Source organism: Saimiri boliviensis, chromosome 3 (assembly GCF_048565385.1).
Source record: "Saimiri boliviensis isolate mSaiBol1 chromosome 3, mSaiBol1.pri, whole genome shotgun sequence".
Classification (NCBI taxonomy): domain Eukaryota; kingdom Metazoa; phylum Chordata; class Mammalia; order Primates; family Cebidae; genus Saimiri; species Saimiri boliviensis.
Window position 1 is genome coordinate 47,245,341 of NC_133451.1, and position 19,412 is coordinate 47,264,752.

At 37.4% G+C, this 19,412-nt stretch overlaps 1 protein-coding gene across 6 annotated transcripts in view; it reads right to left on the reverse strand.

The window, feature by feature from the left end:
- Positions 1 to 19,412, reverse strand: part of FRYL (FRY like transcription coactivator) — a 275,206-nt gene that overhangs the window by 187,901 nt on the left and 67,893 nt on the right. Inside the window, exon 3 of one of the 6 annotated variants that reach the window (XM_074396108.1) lies at positions 5,199 to 5,454. The exons of the other annotated variants lie outside the window; for them this stretch is intronic. The gene's annotated coding sequence lies outside the window, so the exon portion shown is untranslated. The remainder of the gene's footprint in view (positions 1 to 5,198; positions 5,455 to 19,412) is intronic. 6 annotated transcript variants of the gene reach the window in all.

The window sequence follows — 19,412 nt, forward strand, 5'->3', positions numbered from 1 at the left end:
GTGGTCAGTGAGAGGAGCACAGTATGTGGTGGCCCTCCAACGGTCTGAGGGACAGTGAACTGCCCCCTGTGTAAAAAGTTTGGGGGCACCTGTTCTAGATATTAGCCCTTTGTCAGATGGGTAGATTGCAAAATATTTTTCCCATTCTGTTGGTTGCCAGTTCACTCTAATCATTGTTTCTTTTCCTGTACAGAAGCTCTGGGGTTTAATTAGGTCCCATTTGTCTATTTTGGCTTTTGTTGCCAATGCTTTTGGTGTTTTTGTCATTAAGTCCTTGCCTATGCCTATGTCCTGAATGGTTTTGCCTAGGTTTTCTTCTAGGATTTTTATGGTGTTAGGTCTTATGTTTAAGTCTTTAATCCATCTGGAGTTAATTTTAGTGTAAGGTGTCAGGAAGGGGTCCAGTTTCTGCTTTCTGCACACTGCTAGCCAGTTTTCCCAACACCATTTATCAAACAAGGAATCCTTTTCCCATTGCTTGTTTTTGTCAGGTTTATCAAAAATCAGATGGTTGTCAATGTGTGGCATTGTCTCCAGGGCCTCTATTCTGTTCCATTGATCTCTATCTCTGTTTTGGTACCAGTACCATGCTGTTTTGATTACTGTAGCCTTGTAGTATAGTTTGAAATCAGGTAGCATAATGCCTCCAGCTTTGTTCTTTTTGCTTAGGATTGTCTTAGCTATTCAGGCTCTCTTTTGGTTCCATATGAAGTTTAAGGTGGTTTTTTCCAGTTCTGTGAAGAAGGTCACTGGTAGCTTGATGAGGATAGTGCTGAATTTATAGATTACTTTGGGCAGTATGGCCATTTTCACAATATTGATTCTTCCTAATCATGAGCATGGAATGTTTCTCCATTTGTGTTCTCTCTTATTTCGTTGAGCAGTGCTTTGTAGTTCTCCTTGAAGACGTCCTTTACATCCTTTGTTAGTTGTATTCCTAGGTATTTTATTCTCTTTGTAGCAATTGTGAACGGCAGTTCATTCTTGATTTGGCTCTCTTTAAGTCTGTTATTGGTGTATAGGAATACTTGTGATTTCTGCACATTGATTTTGTATCCTGAGACTTTGCTGAAGTTGCTTATCATCTTAAGGAGATTCTGGGCTGAGATGATAGGGTCTTCTAAACATACCATCATGTCTACAAGCAGAGAAAACCTGACTTCCTCTTTTCCTAATTAAATACTGTTTATTTTTTTTTCTGGCCTAATTGCTCAGCTAGAACTTCCAATACTATATTGAATAGGAGTGGTGAGACAGTGCATCCTTGTTTAGTGCTGGATTTCAAAGGGAATGCTTCAGTTTTTGCCCATTTAGTATGATATTGGCTGTAGATCTATCATAAATGGGTTTTATTGTTTTGAGATATGTTTCTTCGATACTTAGTTTATTAAGAGTTTTTAGCATAAAGGGCTGTTGACTTTTGTGTAAGGCCTTCTCTGCATCTATTGAGATAATTGCATGGTTTTTGTCTTTGGTTCTGTTTATGTGGCGGATTACGTTTATACACCCGCGTATGTTGAACCAGCCTTGCATCCCTGGAATGAAGCCTACTTGATCGTGATGGATAGCTTTTTCATGTGCTGTTGCAATCAGTTTGCCAGTATTTTATTGAAGATTTTTGCATCTATGTTCATCATGGATACTAGCCCAAAGGTTTCTTTTTTTGTTGAGTCTCTGCTGGGTTTTGGTATTAGAATGATGTTGGTCTCATAAAATGATTTGGGAAGGATTCCCTTTTTGGATTGTTTGGAATAGTTTCAGAAGGAATGGTACCAGCTCCTCTTTGTATGTCTGGTAGAAGTCAGCTGTGAACCCATCTGGACCTGGACTTTTTTTGGTTGGTAGGCAATTAATTGCTGCCTCAACTTCAGCCCTTGTTATTGGTCTGTTCACGGTTTTGGCTTCTTCCTGGTTTAGGTTTGGAAGGGTGCAAGTGTCCAGGAATTTATCCATTTCTTCCAGGTGTACTGGTTTATGCGCATAGAGTTGTTTGTAGTAATCTCTGACTGTAGTTTGTATTTTTGTGGAATCAGTGGTGATATCCCCTTTACTATTTTTCATTCCATCTATTTGATTCTTCTCTCTCTTTTTTTCTTTTTTATTTATCTGGCTAGGGGTCTACTTTGTTGATCTTTTTAAAAAAAAACCAGCTCCTGGATTTATTGATTTTTTGAAGGGTTTTTTGTGTCTCTATCTCCTTCAGTTCTGCTCTGATCTTAGTTATTTCTTGTCTTCTGCTAGCTTTTGAGGTTTTTTGACCTTGCTCTAGCTCTTTCAATTTTAATGATAGGGTGTCAATTTTAGATCTTTCCTTGCTTTTCATGTAGGCATTTATTGCTATAAAATTCCCTCTAGACATTGCTTTAAATATGTCCCAGAGATTCTGGTATGTTGTGTCTTCATTCTCATTGGTTTCAAAGAACATCTTTATTTCTGCCTTCATTTCATTGTCTATCCAGTCAACGTTCAGGAGCCAGTTGTTCAGTTTCCATGAATTTGTGCAGTTTTGAGTTAGCTTCTTAATCCTGAGTGTTAATTTGATTGCCCTGTGGTCTGAAAGACTGTTTGTTATGATTTCTGTTCTTTAGCATTTGCTGAGGAGTGATTTACTTCCAATTATATGGTCAGTTTTAGAGTAAGTGCAATGTGGTGCTGAGAAGAATGTATATTCTGTGGATTTGGGGTGGAGATTTCTGTAGATGTCTATTAGGTCTACTTGGTCCAGATCTGAGTTCAAGTCCTGGATATGCTTATTAATTTTCTGTCTCATTGATCTGTCTAATATTGACAGTGGAGTGTTAAAGTCTCCCACTATTATTGTGTGGGAGTCTAAGTCTCTTTGTAGGTCATTAAGAACTTGCCTTATGTACCATACCTGGGTGCTCCTGTATTCGGTGTGTATATATTTAGGATCGTTAGCTCTTCTTGATGCATTGATCTTTTTAGCATTATGTAAGGACACTTCTTTGTCTCTTTTGATCTTTGTTGGTTTAAAGTCCATTTTATCAGATACTAGGATTCTAACTCCTTTATTTATTTATTTTTTTTTTTGGCTCTTCATTTGCTTGATAAATCTTCCTCCATACCTTTATTTTCAGCCTATGTGTGTCCTTGCACATGATATAGGCTTCCTGAATACAGCACACAAATGGGTCTTGACTTTTTATCCAATTTTCCTGTCTATGTCTTTTGACTGGGGCATTTAGCCCATTTACATTTAAGGTTAATATTGTTATATGTGAATTTGATCCTGCCATTTTGAGGCTAGCTGGATGTTTCGCCCATTCATTGACACATTTTTTTCATTGTGTTGATGGTCTTTACCATTTGGTATGTTTTTGGAGTGGCTGGTACTGGTTGCTCTTTTCCTTGTTTAGTGCTTCTTTCAGGAGCTCTTGTAAGGCAGGCCTGGTGGTGACAAAATCTCTCAGCAATTGCTTGTCCATAAAGGATTTTATTTCTCCTTTGCTTATGAGGCTTAGTTTGGCTGGATAGGAAATTCTAGGTGGAAAGTTCTCTTTTCTTTAAGGATGTTGAATATTGGCCCCCACTCTCTTCTGGCTTGCAGGGTTTCTGTGGAGAGATCCACTGTGAGTGTGATGGGCTTCCCTTTGTGGGTAACCCAACTTTTCTCTCTGGCTGCCCTTAGCATTTTTTCCTTCATTTTAACCTTGGTAAATCTGATAATTATGTGCCTTGGGGTTGCTCTTCTTAAAGAATAGCTTTGTGGTGTTCTCTGTATTTCCTGGACTTGAATAGTGGCCTGGCTTGCTAGGTTGGGGAAGTTTTCCTGATATATCCTGAAGAGTTTTCCTGGATATATCCTGAAGAGCATTTTCCAGCTTGGATTCATTCTCTCTGTCACATTCAGGTACACCTATCAAACACAGATTAGGTCTTTTCACATAATCCCATATTTCTTGGAGGCTTTGTTCATTTCTTTTCACTCTTTTTTCCCTGTTCTTACCTTCTCGTTTTATTACTTTGAGTTGATCTTCAATCTCTGATATCCTTTCTTCTGCTTGGTTGATTCAGCCACTGAAACTTGTGTATGTTTCGCAAAGTTCTCGTGCTGTGTTTTCCAGCTCCATCAAGTCATTTATATTCTTCTCTAAGCTGTTTATTCTAGTTAGCATCTCATCTAACCTTTTTTCTAAGTTCTTAGTTTCTTTACATTGGGTTAGCACATGTTCTTTTAGCTCTCAGAAGTTTGTTACTACCCACCTTCTGAAGCCTGTTTCCATCAATTCATCAGATTCATTCTCCATCCATCTTTGATCCCTAGCTGGTGAGGAGTTGTGATCCTTTGGAGAAGGAGAGGCGTTTGGTTTTTGGTGTTTTCATCCTTTTGCACTGGTTTCTTCCCATCTTCATGGCTTTATCTACCTGTGGTCTTTGGAGTTGGTGACTTTCGGATGGGGTTTCTGAGTGGATGTCCTTTTTGTTGATGATGAAGTTACTTCTTTCTTTCTTAACTTCTTTCTTTCTTAGTTTTCCTTCTAACAGTCAGGCCTCTCTACTGTAGGACTGCTGGAGGTCCACTCCAGACCCCACTTGTCTGGGGATCACCTGTTCGGGCTGTAGAAAAGTAAGGGATGCTGCCAGTTTCTTCTTCTGTTATCTTCGTCCCACAAGGGTACCTGCCAGATGTCAGCCTGAGCTCTCCTTTATGAGGTGTCTCTTTGGGTATATGGGGGTCGGGGAGCTGCTTGAGGAGACAATCTATCCCTTACAGGAGCTCAAGTGCCGTGCTGGGAGCCCCGCTGTTCCATGCAGAGCTGCTGGGCAGGTACTTTTAAGTCTGTTGCAGTGGAAGTCATGTGAACTGCCTTGGTAGTGCATGATAGTGGTGGCTCCCCTTACCTCCACTGAGCTGGAACGTCCTGGGTCCAGCTGTACTTGCTGCAAAACTCCCAATCCAGAGCGTTTCAGACTGCTTGTTTTGTTGGGGGTGGTACCCACTGAGCCAGATTGCCTGGCTCCCTGTCTCTGCCCTCTCCCTTTCAATTGAATGGGTGGCTCTGTCTCCTGGGTGTCCCTGGCACCAGTTCAAATGGCTGCCCAAATTTTTGTGCGGTTCTGTGCACCAACCTGGCACCGGCTGAAACCACTGTGCTGAAAACTCGTGGCGCTTTTCCGCCAGAATCTACTGGCCTGTGGGCAGTGAAAATTTGTTTGGAAACACCGCTGGCACTCACCCTCAGCATTGTTCTTGCTGGAAACTGCACTCCAGAGCTGTTCCTATTCGGCCATCTTGGATCCACTTTTCTGGCTTTCTTTATAGATTATAATCACTTTTAGCAGGGCTGGACTGGTGGGAGGAGGAGAGTCTTTCTGGGACGTTTTTGGTCTGTTTACTTGCATGACAATCACTTTTTCATCTTGTCTCCATATACATTACTTAACATGGGATTAATTTTTATTTTCATTTCACTTGATTGGAGAATATTTTATCTGTAAAGAAGAGTAATTTTTACTACTACTTTTTTTTTTTTTTTTTTTTTTTTTAGAAAGTCTCACTCTGTCACCTAGGCTGGTGTGCAGTGGCATGATCTCAGCTCACTGCAACCTCCACCTCCCAGGTTCAAGCTATTCTGTCTCAGCCTCCCAAGTAGCTGGGACTACAGGCACACGTCACCATGCCTGGCTAATTTTTGTATTTTTAGTAGAGACAGGGTTTCACCTTGGTGGTCACGGTGGTCTTGAACTCCTTCCTGATCTCAGGTGATCCACCTGCCTTGGCCTCCCAAGGTACAAGCGTGAGCCACTGCACCCGGCCACTACTACTTTTGTAATACTATTTTGAGACAGCAAAGGTCAGAGAGGTTTGATACTTGTACATGGTCATCTATACAAATAATCACTGATGTTCTTTCTTATTAAAAATGAAAAAGTTCAAGTAAAAAAGGACATTAGTTGGTACTTGACAATACGGAAGAGAAGACTGTAAAGAGCCAATCAGTACAAGCTTTGAAGGGCAAGGCATTTCACCGACAGGTGGAGTAATAATGCAGAAGTTTCCATGTGTAATAAACAGTGAACAGTGGTTCAGCTCCGGTGCTTGGGAGGACCTCAGGGCAAATGAGGTCCTGGTAAGCAGGAAGCCTCGTTTCACTTCAATACAGAAAGCAAAAGAAAGCTGAATCGGTGTTCAAATAACAAATGAACTTCATTCCTTTATGAACAAAATATCTATAGTAATAACAGAAATGCCACAAATTCATTTTTCTTAATTTTAGGAAGTCATTTGATGTGTGTATTAATATTATACATTAATATAAGAAAAATAATCCCAAGCAAATAGAGCAAAAATTAAAATCAGACATGTTCATTACAGTACTCATAATACTTGTCTGTATGCTGGGAATACTCCACAATTTGAATTGAGCAGAGAAGTTATGGTGCCTGGCATATGCTAGATTTGAGCTCAACAGAAGGAACAACAACTTAAGTAGTATGTAAGTAATTAAAAGAATGCTTCATAAAGGATTGGAGTCCCTGCTCATTGAGTCTGTAGAAAACAGTTGTTAGGAATGCTAACATTCCTATAGAATGTTATAAAAAGGATTATGCCACCAGGTAAAAAGATTAGGGTAAATTACCTCAAAGATCCAAACTCAAAACTCTAAATGTGACTTCAAAATGTATTTCACATTATACTTGAATACTAGAGGGTGTGGTGACAGAAATTCACATTTCAACTACAGTGAGAAACTGCACTGTAAGATATGGAATCTATCAGTGCCAATTCCTGCTATTCTGTTCAAATTAATTCTGGGAATCCTGCAAGGCTTCTTAAAATGATGCAGAAACCAAAATGACATGAGCATTCTGACAGCCTTTTAGAGTGAGGATGCAATAGTTTTCAAATAAATTTAAAATAATCATAGTTCCTGTAACATCAAAATAATTATAAAAAACAAAATGCAGTAACTTCTTTAATCTGCCAAAGACTGTATAAAACAAGAAAAATTTGCTCACAAATAACCAAGTACAGGCAGCAAGCAATTAGTCAAATATCTTTTATATCTAACTGGCAAAAATCATTTTTTAAAACAAGAATTTATGGTCATCCCTTTAATTTTTTACCAAAAAAAAAAAAAAAAACCAAGATTTGTAAAATTAAGTGTTTTTTTATCACTCTTCAATTGTTAATTCACTTTTTCTCTTAAGAAATGCTATAATTTTTACAATTTTTAAAAAATGAACTTGCATTTAACCTTCTCTTAGTCAATTTTTTTTTTTTTGAGACGGAGTCTTGCTCTGTTGGCCAGGCTGGAGTACAGTGCTGCATCTTGACTCACTGCAACCTCCAACTCCTGTGTTCAAGTGATTCTCCTGCCTCATCCCCCCAAGTAGCTGGGATTACAGGCATGGACCACCATGCCTGGCTAATTTTTTGTATTTTTAGTAGAGACAGGGTTTCACCATGTTGGCCAGGCTGGTCTCGAACTCCTGATCTCAAAAGTGTTGAGAACTCCTCAGTCTCCAAAGTGTTGGGATTACAGGCGTGAGCCACTGCACCTGGCCTCTTTTTAACCTTCTCCCAAATTTCAATTTTAAAAAGTATGGAAACATATTACACTGACTAACATAATTACAGATCACATTATATGACCTGCTAAAAATGCTGTGTAATGATACTTAGCCAGACTATTTGGGCTTCACAGCAAAAATCTAAATTTCTTGCTGATAAAGCAATGTTCTCTGCAGGTGAATTTGTCAACATTTTGTTGACTTTACATTTTCAGCCAGAATAGCAGTTGTTGTCACACCACTTCATCTAATGAAAACAATCAGCAAATTTTCCATTCACAATTTTAAGAGGAAGTTTTCTATAAAAGTTTCATTCATTAAATCAAATGAAAGCAGCATCAGAGTGGTACATTTTCTTATACACTGGTGAATATGTATTTTTAGAATAATTTTCATATTACATTTTCATGTTGGCACAGAAAAATGGAATTCAATCACGAATTTATCATACAAAACTTTCCATTCTACAACTAGACTTAAGCTCCAAGAAAAAATTTTTGAACAAATTCAGAAGTAGCCCAGTAAGATATAAATCTGGATGTACTACACTCCTAACTTCTTAAAAAACAACAACAACAACAACAACAACCATTACTATAAGTATACTACACATAAATTTACAGAAATCATGCACTCCACAAATATTTATTAAGCAGAACTATCTGCCAGTAAGGGGGGGGGGGGGGAGTGAATAAAACAAACAAAAATCCCTATCATTGTGGCGCTTACACTCCAGTGGGAGCTTAAGCCTTTCAGAGTTACTGCTTTAGAAATCTGAAAGAAATGGAGATATCATCCTCCAAAAAGCACATTTATATAACTTTGAAGAGTTGAGCCTTCCTAATCCAACCATTAACTATGGATTAAGAGCCTCTGATAAAAATCCTCCTTATATTTATTTTCTATGCCTACTATTTATAGTAAATTGTTTTACAATTTTACTATTCATAGTAAAAAGTGGTATTTCTTTTTTTCCATTAAAGCAGTTACAGCCTTCAACCCTCAATAGAATACTTTCTATTTATTCCATTTGTACTCCTCATGAATTTCTAGACTGTCAGATTACCCACTATCATCCTTGGTTTTTCTAAACTAACCAACCCTAATGTATTCAGCAGCTTCATATGGAAACTTTCTTTTCTGATTTCATTAATTATTCTCTGGACCCCCTTAAGTTAAAATGCTCTTCTCCCTACCACCCAAACCTAGAATTAAAGTCTGCAGAAGTTGCCTATAAAGTCTTTGGAAGATGATATGCCCAAGAGAAACACACAATAAATTTTTAACCATTTAACAGAAATTTCAATTGATTCATCCAAAATTTTCTGTTCTTGCTCGTCAGAGGAAAGGATCATGTGACTCCTTGGAAAAATTCTTTTTAATTTAAAGATGCAACATCTAAAATGCTTTCTAGGGTCATCTGTAATAAATGTGTTAACCTTTTACATGTATAGTTTTTTAAAATTATACAATGGGACTTATTCTGCCTAATTATGGCCCTAAGGTCCTATAAGATCAAACATCAGAGAAAATCTGTACAGATGATAGGTATATTTTACATGTTTTTCTAAAAACAATTGCAATGAAAAGGTTTCTAAGTTAATTAAAATGTTAAGTAAAAGAAAAATGAAGAGATAGCTGCTCAAGTTCATAAAGCAAGTAAATGGCTACAATTTAATCTCCAAAGTTTGTCTTCCCTCTTTTTCTGTGTTTACAGCCTCCAGCAAGCTTAGTTCTCGAAGCCTGACTTCTATAAGAGAAACTATGAAAGCACAAATTCCAACAGATGATTTAGATGACCCACTTCTCCCAAATTTATAGCCCCAAAACAACTTTGCTAAATTTAAGGAAGGTCATTTGTCACCTGCAATTTCACAACTTGTATCAAAAGCCTCTAAAATGTTTCTGATCTTTGACCCAGTAACTCCACTTCTAAAAGCTTATTCTAGAAAGATAATCAGAAATGCATATACAAATTATTTGCAAAGATGTTCATTGTACTATTATTCCTATGAGCAGAATATTGCAGTAGAGGCAAAGAACAAAAAGGACCAGTTGGGAAAAAAAAATTACGGTACATTCCTAAGATGAAATGTTATCCATCAATTTTTTAAAAACATATTGACTACTTTGCCATAATATTCAACATATATTTTTATGAAGTGAAAAAACAAAACAATATTTATAGTATCTTCCCAATTGTTGGAAATAAAATTCCATTTGGAAGCCAAGAATAGACCTAGAAGGATACTCTCAAATTGTCAAAGTATTAAATTTCCGTTTCCTCATGTGTACAAAAAAGATAATAAAATCTCATAGGGCTATTTTCAGAACTAAGCGTAAAAGATGAAAAGTGCTTGACACTCAGTAAGTACTCAATAATGATATTATTTATCAACTTATACCACATATGTAGATAAAATTTGCAACAATTTCCCAAAAAAGTAATGAATAAAAATTATTCACAATTCTAATACCATAGTAGAATTCATAGTAGCCACTATGAATTCATTTTACCATCTGGGTTAATTTGTTTCAAGTCTTTCTATACAAATTAAACACTGTATTGTATATAACTGAAATCATATTGTACAATATCTAGCGGTTACAAAACATTATTTTATAAATATATTATCTCCATTTAACAATTCCACTAATACTGAGCATTAAGTTCAATTCCTTTAGGTTCAGGAAACGAGTACTGCAGTGCTATTTCATGAATGCTGCTGAGCAAATATGATTCAGAAAATTATTCCTCAGAGAAGAAAATAAAGATCAGAAACTTAAAATTGCATAAATAGTAGATGGGGAAACGTTGAACATAGGATACTAAAGAGAAGAAATAAGGAACAATTATTTTTATTAGACATATTCATGTGGCAGGTGACAGATTGTATTTAGCCCTGAGTGAGGATTTTTCAGGCTCGCTTTTGCATTATTTTTTGTGACCTGAAGCAAAGTCTCTTTCTTCTTCACATTTCTTATTATGGGTCTAAATCACCTTTTTGACTAGGTCAGGAAGTAGTATGGTATAATGTTTAGATACAAAGGCTCTGGAATTAGATTAAGTTCAGAACTCTCCTTTATGCTTATTTCCTGAGTTGTCTAGGACAAGTTAGTTAAACTCAAGCCTTAATGTTTTGTTTTTGGTTTTGTTTATTTTGTTTATTTATTTATTTATTTATTTGAGACAGAGTCTCACTATCGCCCAGGCTGGAGTGCAGTGGCACGATCTCAGTTCACAGCAACCTCCACCTCCCAGGTTCAAGCAATTATCCGGCCTCAGCTTCCCTAGTAGCTGGGACTATAGGTACATGCCACCACGCCCAACTAATTTTTGTATTTTTAGTAGAGACAGGGTTTTACCATGTTGGCCAGGCTACTCTTAAATTCCTGACCTCAGGTGATCTGCCTGCCTTGGCCTCCCAAAGTGCTGGAAGCATGGGTGTGAACCACTGCGCCCAGCCCAAGCCTTAGTTTCTCAAGTGAAAGTTGAAGACTGAATAAATATTGCTTATTTATTATTGTTAGAGGTTTAAGTAATGTAACTCACGTTAAGGTGTTAGCAAAATGCTTGAAATTTGGGAAGTACTTAATAAATGGAAACTACCTGTGTTATCTATAAAAATAAAAGAATGGACTAAAAGATCTCTTTTAAAAAGTTCAGTTCCTCATTTCTCTAAGTAATATTGCAATGAATATCTTGATTGGCAATCTTTGTATACATCTTTGATTTCTCCCTTAAGAAAAAGTCTCAAAACAGAATTGCTATTTCAAATGGTATGAAATACACTTGGCTTTACTTCCCTAGTGACCTATGTGGAATGTGGACACATGCTGGCTGTTAAAAAATGCAAACGTCGCCGGGCATGGTGGCTCACTCCTGTAATCCCAGCACTTTGGGAGGCCGAGGCGGGTGGATCATGAGGTCAAGAGATCGAGACCATCCTGGTCAACATGGTGAAACCCCGTCTCTACTAAAAGTACAAAAAATTAGCTGGGCATGGTGGCGCGTGCCTGTAATCCCAGCTACTCAGGAGGCTAAGGCAGGAGAATTGCCTGAACCCAGGAGGCGGAGGTTGCGGTGAGCCGAGATTGCGCCATTGCACTCCAGCCTGGGTAACAAGAGTGAAATTCCGTCTCAAAAAAAAAAATGCAAACGTCTTCCTTTTCTCCAAGGGTACTTTATGAGCTATTAATTGGCTTTTTCACTGTAATTTTTCTATTGTTTCTTAGTACAACTGCTTGTTGAGTATTTCTTTTTTCCATTTATTCCATTTAAACAATCTCATTTTCCTTTATATCAAATATCTCATAAACAAATTCAATGACCATAATTCAGTATCTTCTTTTTTCTTTTTCTTTTGTCTTTTTTTTTTTTTTTGAGATGGAGTTTCACTCTTGTTGCTCAGGCCAGATTATAATGGCACGATCTCGGTTCACTGCAACCTCTGCCTCCCACATTCAAGTGATTCTCCTACCTCAGCCTCCCGAATAGCAGAGATTACAGGCATGCACCACCATGCCTGGCTAATTTTGTATTTTTAGTAGAGATGGGGTTTCTCCATGTTGGTCAGGCTGGTCTCAAACTCCCAACCTCAGGAGATCCACCAGCCTTAGCCTTCCAAAGTGCTGGGATTACAGGTGTCCTCTGTGCCCAGCCTAATTCAGTACATTCTTCAAAAAGGTTCTTAAGATTCTACTTTATCTAAAAACAGGAGTCCTTGTCTTTCAGAAATGCATACTGAAGTATTTACAGGTGAAATGCTGTGACAAAGAAAATGCATCAAAAATAATTGGGGCCTTCAGAAAGGGAGTGGCTAACAATGGTTTCATAAACGTTTGAGCTGAGGAACGGGCACCTGGGCATTTATTCTACTATTCTCCCATTTAAATATTTTTTTAACTCCTTTCAGTGAGAGAAAATTGTTTCTAAAATACACCTTTAAAAGAAAATATAAATATTAAAATAACAAAACAATCATGGTTTAGCTTCAACCACAGATACAGCAAAATAATAATTCAGCAATTATAAAAAAAAAAGACCAGAAATACTTAAGCCAAATTCAAAAGTGAAGTAAACAACTACAGTATTTAGAATCTCTCAATTATACTTGCCAGAAATTCCCACAGATAAAAACATACTACAATGCATTTTTCCAAACCATGGCTTCAGCATACCATGCTGATTCTCCAAAACAATATTAGTATTTATATTGTGCACTACAAGAATACAATTATGCCTCTGTATGTGCCCACATGAATATTTGATAAGGAGTTTTATTATGTACTAGTATTAAATAATCCAAATTCTCTTGGTGCCTGAATCACATCTTGGTACCAAGTTAGGCACATCATAAGCAATACTCACAGATTAAAAATTAGAGCCACCAAAGTGTTTTTACTTTTTGCCCAAAGGCATGCAAGAACAGCATAATAAAAAAAGATCTCACTGCGCATCTTTTACTAACACGTATCACAGGAAAATATCGCCTGGTTTCTGTGTAGAAAACACTTTACTTTGGTGTCAGGCATGAGCGCAAGGGAGCACAGGCAAAGACCGTCAGCAGCGTATCTAGGGATGAAGAACGACGGCTGCTCCCCAGGTTTCAAGTGGGGGTGGGAGGTGGGGGAGTAGACACATTAAAGATATGTTTTCTAAAATCTTTTCACTTCAGTAAAAAATACATTTTAAAAATATATTTAAAAATTTATAATACATTTTTTAAAATCCAGTATACATATACACGATATATTATGGTATGTTTGAAATAACCTGCAGTATGTTTTGGTAGTCTCTAATGTATTTGGAGGAAAAACAAGTATTATATTCCAGTCATTTCCCACTAAAATTGTTTCTTGACTGCATAATTTGTAAATCTCTGGACTAAAAAAACTGCCCCATGGCTGGACATGATGGCTCACACCTGTAATCTCAGGTGGGAGGCCAAGACAGGAGGCTCACTTGAGCTCAGGAATTTGAGATCAGACTGGGCAACAGAGTGAGACCTCATCTCTACTAAAAATGCAAAAGGTCAGCCTGGCATGGTGGCGGTAGCCCGTAGTCCTAGGCTCAGGTCAGAGCATCACCTGAGCCTTGGAGGTAGAGGCTGCAGTGAGCAATGATTGTGCCACTGCACTCTAGCCTGGGCAACAGAGTGAGACCCTGTTTCATACAGACAAACAAAGAAAAAATTGGCCCATATCTCCTGCTGACTGAGCAAAGGAGAAAATGCCTAAGAGTCAGAGAACTACTGTTTAAACATACCCATAAGAAAAGATAACCTCCAGAGTTTCTTCCTGCTCTAGAATTCTGCAGTGCTATAAAAGTTGCTCTGAGAATGTGATCCTCTAAAGGGTACACACATCATTAATTCTCCCACAGAGACGAGCAAAGTGGCATTCAGACAAATAATAAAATACAAAATAAAGATGAATTAATTTCAACTGATAATGTGTAAACTACACATAAATGTAAAGGTCTGAGTCATTTAAATGTAAGTTTTCCACATGCGATTACATGTAAAAATCAATGTTATTATATATTATCTGAAAATTCATAAGCACTAAGATGTTAAAATGTATTTCCTGTAAATACATGTATTTATTTGTATGTGGATATAATGTGTCATGAAACACAAAAAACAAATACCATAGAACAAATACTGTTCTTGTTACTTTTACTTTATCCATAAATACAATAAACTGTAAAATTATGACACAGGCATGAGCAAAGACTTCATGATGAAAATGACAAAAGCAATTGCAACAAATGCAAAAACTGACATATGGGATCTAATCAAACTAAAGAGCTTCTGCATAGCAAAAGCAACCTACAGAATGGGAGAAAATTTTTGCAAGCTACCCGTTTGACAAAGATCTAATAGCCAGAATCTACAAGGAACTTAAACAAACTTACAGGAAAAAAACAAACAACCCCACCAAAAAGTGGGCAAAGAATATAAACAAACACTTCACAAAGGAAGACTTATGCAGCCAACAAATATATGGAAACAAAAGCTCAGCATCACTGATCATTAGAGAAATGCAAATTAAAACCACAATGAGATACCACCTCACCCCAGTCAAAATGCTAATTATTAAGTCAAGAAACAATAGATGCTGGTGAGGCTGTGAAGAAATAGAATGCTTTTACACACTGTTGGTGGGAATGTAAATTAGTGCAACCATTGTGGAAGACATGGTGGTGATTTCTCAAGGATCTAGAACCCAAAATGCCATTACTGGATATATACCAAAATGATTATAAATCATTCTACTATAAAGACACATGCACATGTATGTTTATTGAAACACTATTTACAATAGCAAAGACTTGGAACCAACTCAAATGCCCATCAATGATAGACTGGATTAAAATGATAAGCAGGGACATGGATGAAGCTGGAAGCCATCATCCTCAGCAAACACAGGAACAGAAAACCAAACACCTCTGTTCTCACTCATAAGCGGGAGCTGAACAATGAGAACACATGGACACAGGGAGGGGAACATCACACATTGGGGGCAGTCAGAGGGTGAGGAGGAAGGAAGAGAGGTAGAGCACTAGGACAAATAGCTAATGCATGTGGGGCTTAAAACCTAGATGATGGGTGGATAGGTGCAGCAAACCTTCAGGGCGCACATATACCTATGCAACAAACCTACACGTTCTGCACTTGTATACCAGAACTTAAAATATAATGAGTATATATATATATTTAAACTCAAATTAAATTATTTTAGTTTCAATAACATTATTTTTCCCCTGCGTGCTTAATGATACTATTATTAGCCAATAAGCAAGAAAAAAAAAAAAAAAAAAACCATCAGCCCAGTACAAGAAAAAATAATAAAAGATCTATAAATCAATTATGTTCACAAGTCAACCATGATCAACAGCACTCTTAAATCCATCAGTTCTTGGCTCAAATAGTCTCTGCTTTTGTCTTAAAATGAATAATTTCCTCCAAAAAAAAGTCAATGACATGGCTTTTTCCTATATACATTAAATTTCTATAAACTATTATGGTATAACTGAAGCAGAGGTATAAGGGAAGCTACATAAAAGACCTGAAATTTTAAAACACAATAAAACCTTGTATAATAAGGATAATAAGGTCAATCCCTGTATTTCTATATAATACCATAAAATACCATATGATACAGTAAAAGACATTTATTTATTTATTTATGAAGCTTCGCTCTTTTTGCCCAGGCTAGAGTGCAATGGTGAGACCTTGGCTCACTGTAACCTCCGCCTCCTGGGTTTAAACAATTTTCCTGCCTCAGCCTCCCAAGTAACTAGAATTATAGACATGCGCTACAATGCCCAGCTAATTTTTACAGTTTTAGTAGAGACAAGGTTTCTCCATGTTGGTCAGGCTGGTCTCGAACTCCCAACCTCAGGTGATGCACCCACCTCAGCCTTCCAAAGTACTGGGATTATAGGCATGAGCCACTGTGCCCGGCTGGTAAAAGATATTTCTTATAACAGCCTGAAAGTTATAATACAACTCTTACTTTCTTTCCATTTTTACCTACATTTTACCTAAAATTTCCATTCTTTTGAGGTTTTAAATTATTTGGAAAACGATTTAGAATTTTACCAAAATTAATATAATTTCAGATTTTTAAACAACAAAAATGTTTATGAAATTTTTTTACTTTTTAAAAAATGTATTTTTATGGGTCCAATTTTAAATCTCCAGCTGTGGTTTACATTTCTCACCTTTCTTGGATTTCTCAATGTTAATTACAAATTAGCTAAAACGAAGCATACTTTTATTTTTATTTTTTGAGATGGAGCTCACTCTGTTGCCCAGGCTGTGCAGTGGTGCGATCTCAGCTTACTATAACCTCCGTTTCCTGGGTTCAAGCAATTCTCCTGCCTCAGCCTCCCAAGTAGCTGGGATTACAAGTGCATGCCATCATGCCCGACTAATTTTGTATTTTTAGTAGAGACAGGGTTTCACCATGTTGGTAAGGTTGGTCTCAAGCTCCTGACCTCAGGTGATCCACCCGCCTCGACCTTCCAAAGTGCTGGATTACAGGTGTGAGCTACCGTGCCTGGCCCTAAAATGTAGCATACTTTTAAAAAGCTTCACGGAGAAGGACTTAAAGAAATAAATAATTTGCATTGGCAAAGAAGAAAGAAATAAGAATGGGAATAATGAGGATGGTACAGAATGGGAATAGCATCTCTGGAGGCTTTTCACTAAAGACTTGTTAGTGATCAAGCTGAAGGATGTAATTGAACCAGTTGATGTTGAGGCATTTCCACAAGGCACAGGGAGACCTGCAGTTAACATTTACTGGGGGTCAACCTAAGCTCCAGTAATCCATACTCAGTGGCACTTAAAACACACAACTGCTACCATCAAGAAGTTTACAGACAAGCTGGAAGGGAGATACGGGTACTAACATGTTTCAAGTGCTTTGAGAGAAGTTACCTAAGTATGTTCAAGCTGAAACCAGGTACAAAGGAGACAGTCATCAACCTGAGTGGAGGAGGGAACAGGAAAGACTTCATCAAAGAAGTGGTGCTCACAGCTCCTGTTACCGGAAAACTGACTACAGCCACAATCTCTAACTACTCCAATGGCTTCTTGCCTCTCTCTGAGGACCTAGTTAGCTGATGACTTTTTAAAAAGCTGTGAAAGTACCCTATTCAGGTGTAATAAACAAGATTATTTTTCTGCAAGCCTCCATGCCACAATTTCCCAACTTGACAGGCTCCAAAGCTGGGGCTATCACATACCCTCTGAGTTACAAAACAGCTCCTGGCTCTGTCTCAAAAGTGGTTATCTTGGTATTGCCTCCGCCCCATGTTTATGAAAGAAAATATTGTGCTGGGTGAGATTTACACTGATTGACAGTTCTTCTCGTTCTAGAATTGTATAAAGCCTAATAAGCAGTTTATTCAGATCAACATCCTCTGTAGAGAAAATAACACATTTCCAAGTTAGTAACAAAACAACATTCCAAATCACTTTGGTCACTATGGATGGCCATATAGAACATGCTGCCACAAATCTTAATCCTTCACATTCCAGTACACATCCCGTAACTCTGAAAAAACACACATACAAAGTCAGTAGGCCCCACCCCCACCCCACCCCACAAATAGGCTTTATTCTCCACAGTGGTTAAGTCAGTCTAAACAAATAACAAATATAGGAGGACAGAATTCAGAATTGGTTCACTGCACCCTAACAAATGGTGCCCTAGAAATCCAAGCTAATTAAGTATCCATAATAGCAGCAACAACCACTAATTACCGAGGGCCTACTATGCGTGACCAACTACATTAGATGCTTCACGTGTGTTACTTCATTTTAACCCAAACCAGCCCATAATTTCAACTTTAAATGTTCAACTTTACAGACGTAGAAACTGACAAAGCTAATAAATGAACTGAAAAATACTGTACCTCTGGATGATATTTTAAAGTATAAGCTGTTATATGGAGTTATTTGACATAAGATTCTCAAATTAAAATGCAATTATTTTCAACAGTTGTTTGAAAAATAAAATGCAATTACGATTTCAATATATTCTTATATTGATTCTGAACCTTAGAACAGAAAAAGCTAGAGACCTCTCAAAAAGGATAATTAAACATAATTAACACATAATTTGCTTTAAATATTTCATGAAAAGATAAGAATTTACTTTAATCAAAAGCAAAAAAACAGTGGGGAATGGAGAAGAAGTCATATTGTGACCAATAAATCACAGAGATGCTGATCTGAAGACTAAATTCACTCCTCTTCTGCTAATGCCTTACTATTTAAAGTTCAATGAACAACTTCAAAAAGGAAAGGAATCGTCCTTTGTTTCAGTCAGGATTTTAAAAATCTTTAATCTAAAAATATGCTTCTCAAAGATGAATGCTAACAATTTAAACAAGGTGCTAATTCAATCAGCTGCACAATTCTTGGTCCGCAGTTTCTCTGTTATAGGGAAAACCTGACAAAAGTAAACAAGGATCGCCGGGCACGATGGCTCACGCCTATAATCCCAGCACTTTGAGAGGCCAAGGCAGGTGGATCACGAGGTCAAGAGATCAAGATGATTCTGGTCAACATGGTGAAACTCCATCTCTACTATAAATACAAAAAAATTAGCCGAGCATGGTGGTGCGCGCCTGTAGTCCCAGCTACTTGGGAGGCTGAGGCAGGAGATTGCTTGAACCCAGGAGGAGGAGGTTGCAGTGAGCCGAGATCGTGGCATTGCACTCCAGCCTGGGTAATGAGCAAAACTCCATCTCCAAAAGAAAAAAAAAAAAAAAAAAAAAAAACGAATAAGGATCAATGGCAGTACCTATGGTTTAAAATGAAAATTTCCTCCACTCCACATAAATCATCCTTCTTCTCCTGGGTCCCAACATGCTTCTTTTCCTTTTTCCTCTCTATTTTGAGAGAATATTTGGCTCCTGGATCAGTTTAGTGGTGTTCAGGGTTATCTGAATGGAATCTTTCGAATATTGTCTATGGATCCAGTTCCCAGTCTAGATTTGCTACTCTTCTTAAGAATTTTAACATACACTTAAATCACATTTAAGGCTAGTATTAATGTTAACTAGAAGATTTATTAGAGTAAAACAAAAAGGCGAAAAAAAATTTAAGTGCTCTAGAAACCTAATACCAGGTACAGTATAATAAAGGAACAGAGTCCAACGGCCTACCAAGCACTGCACTAGGCAATGAGGGACACAAATGATGAATACAACACTACCTACCACTTTAAGAAATTCATGGTGTGGTATGACTCACCCAGCTAGCTCTATACCATCTCAGAAGGAGAGTGTGGTAGAAAAGCTCTAGTATGGTACAAATGCAGTTATTAACAGAAAAACAAAAGATGATTTTTTA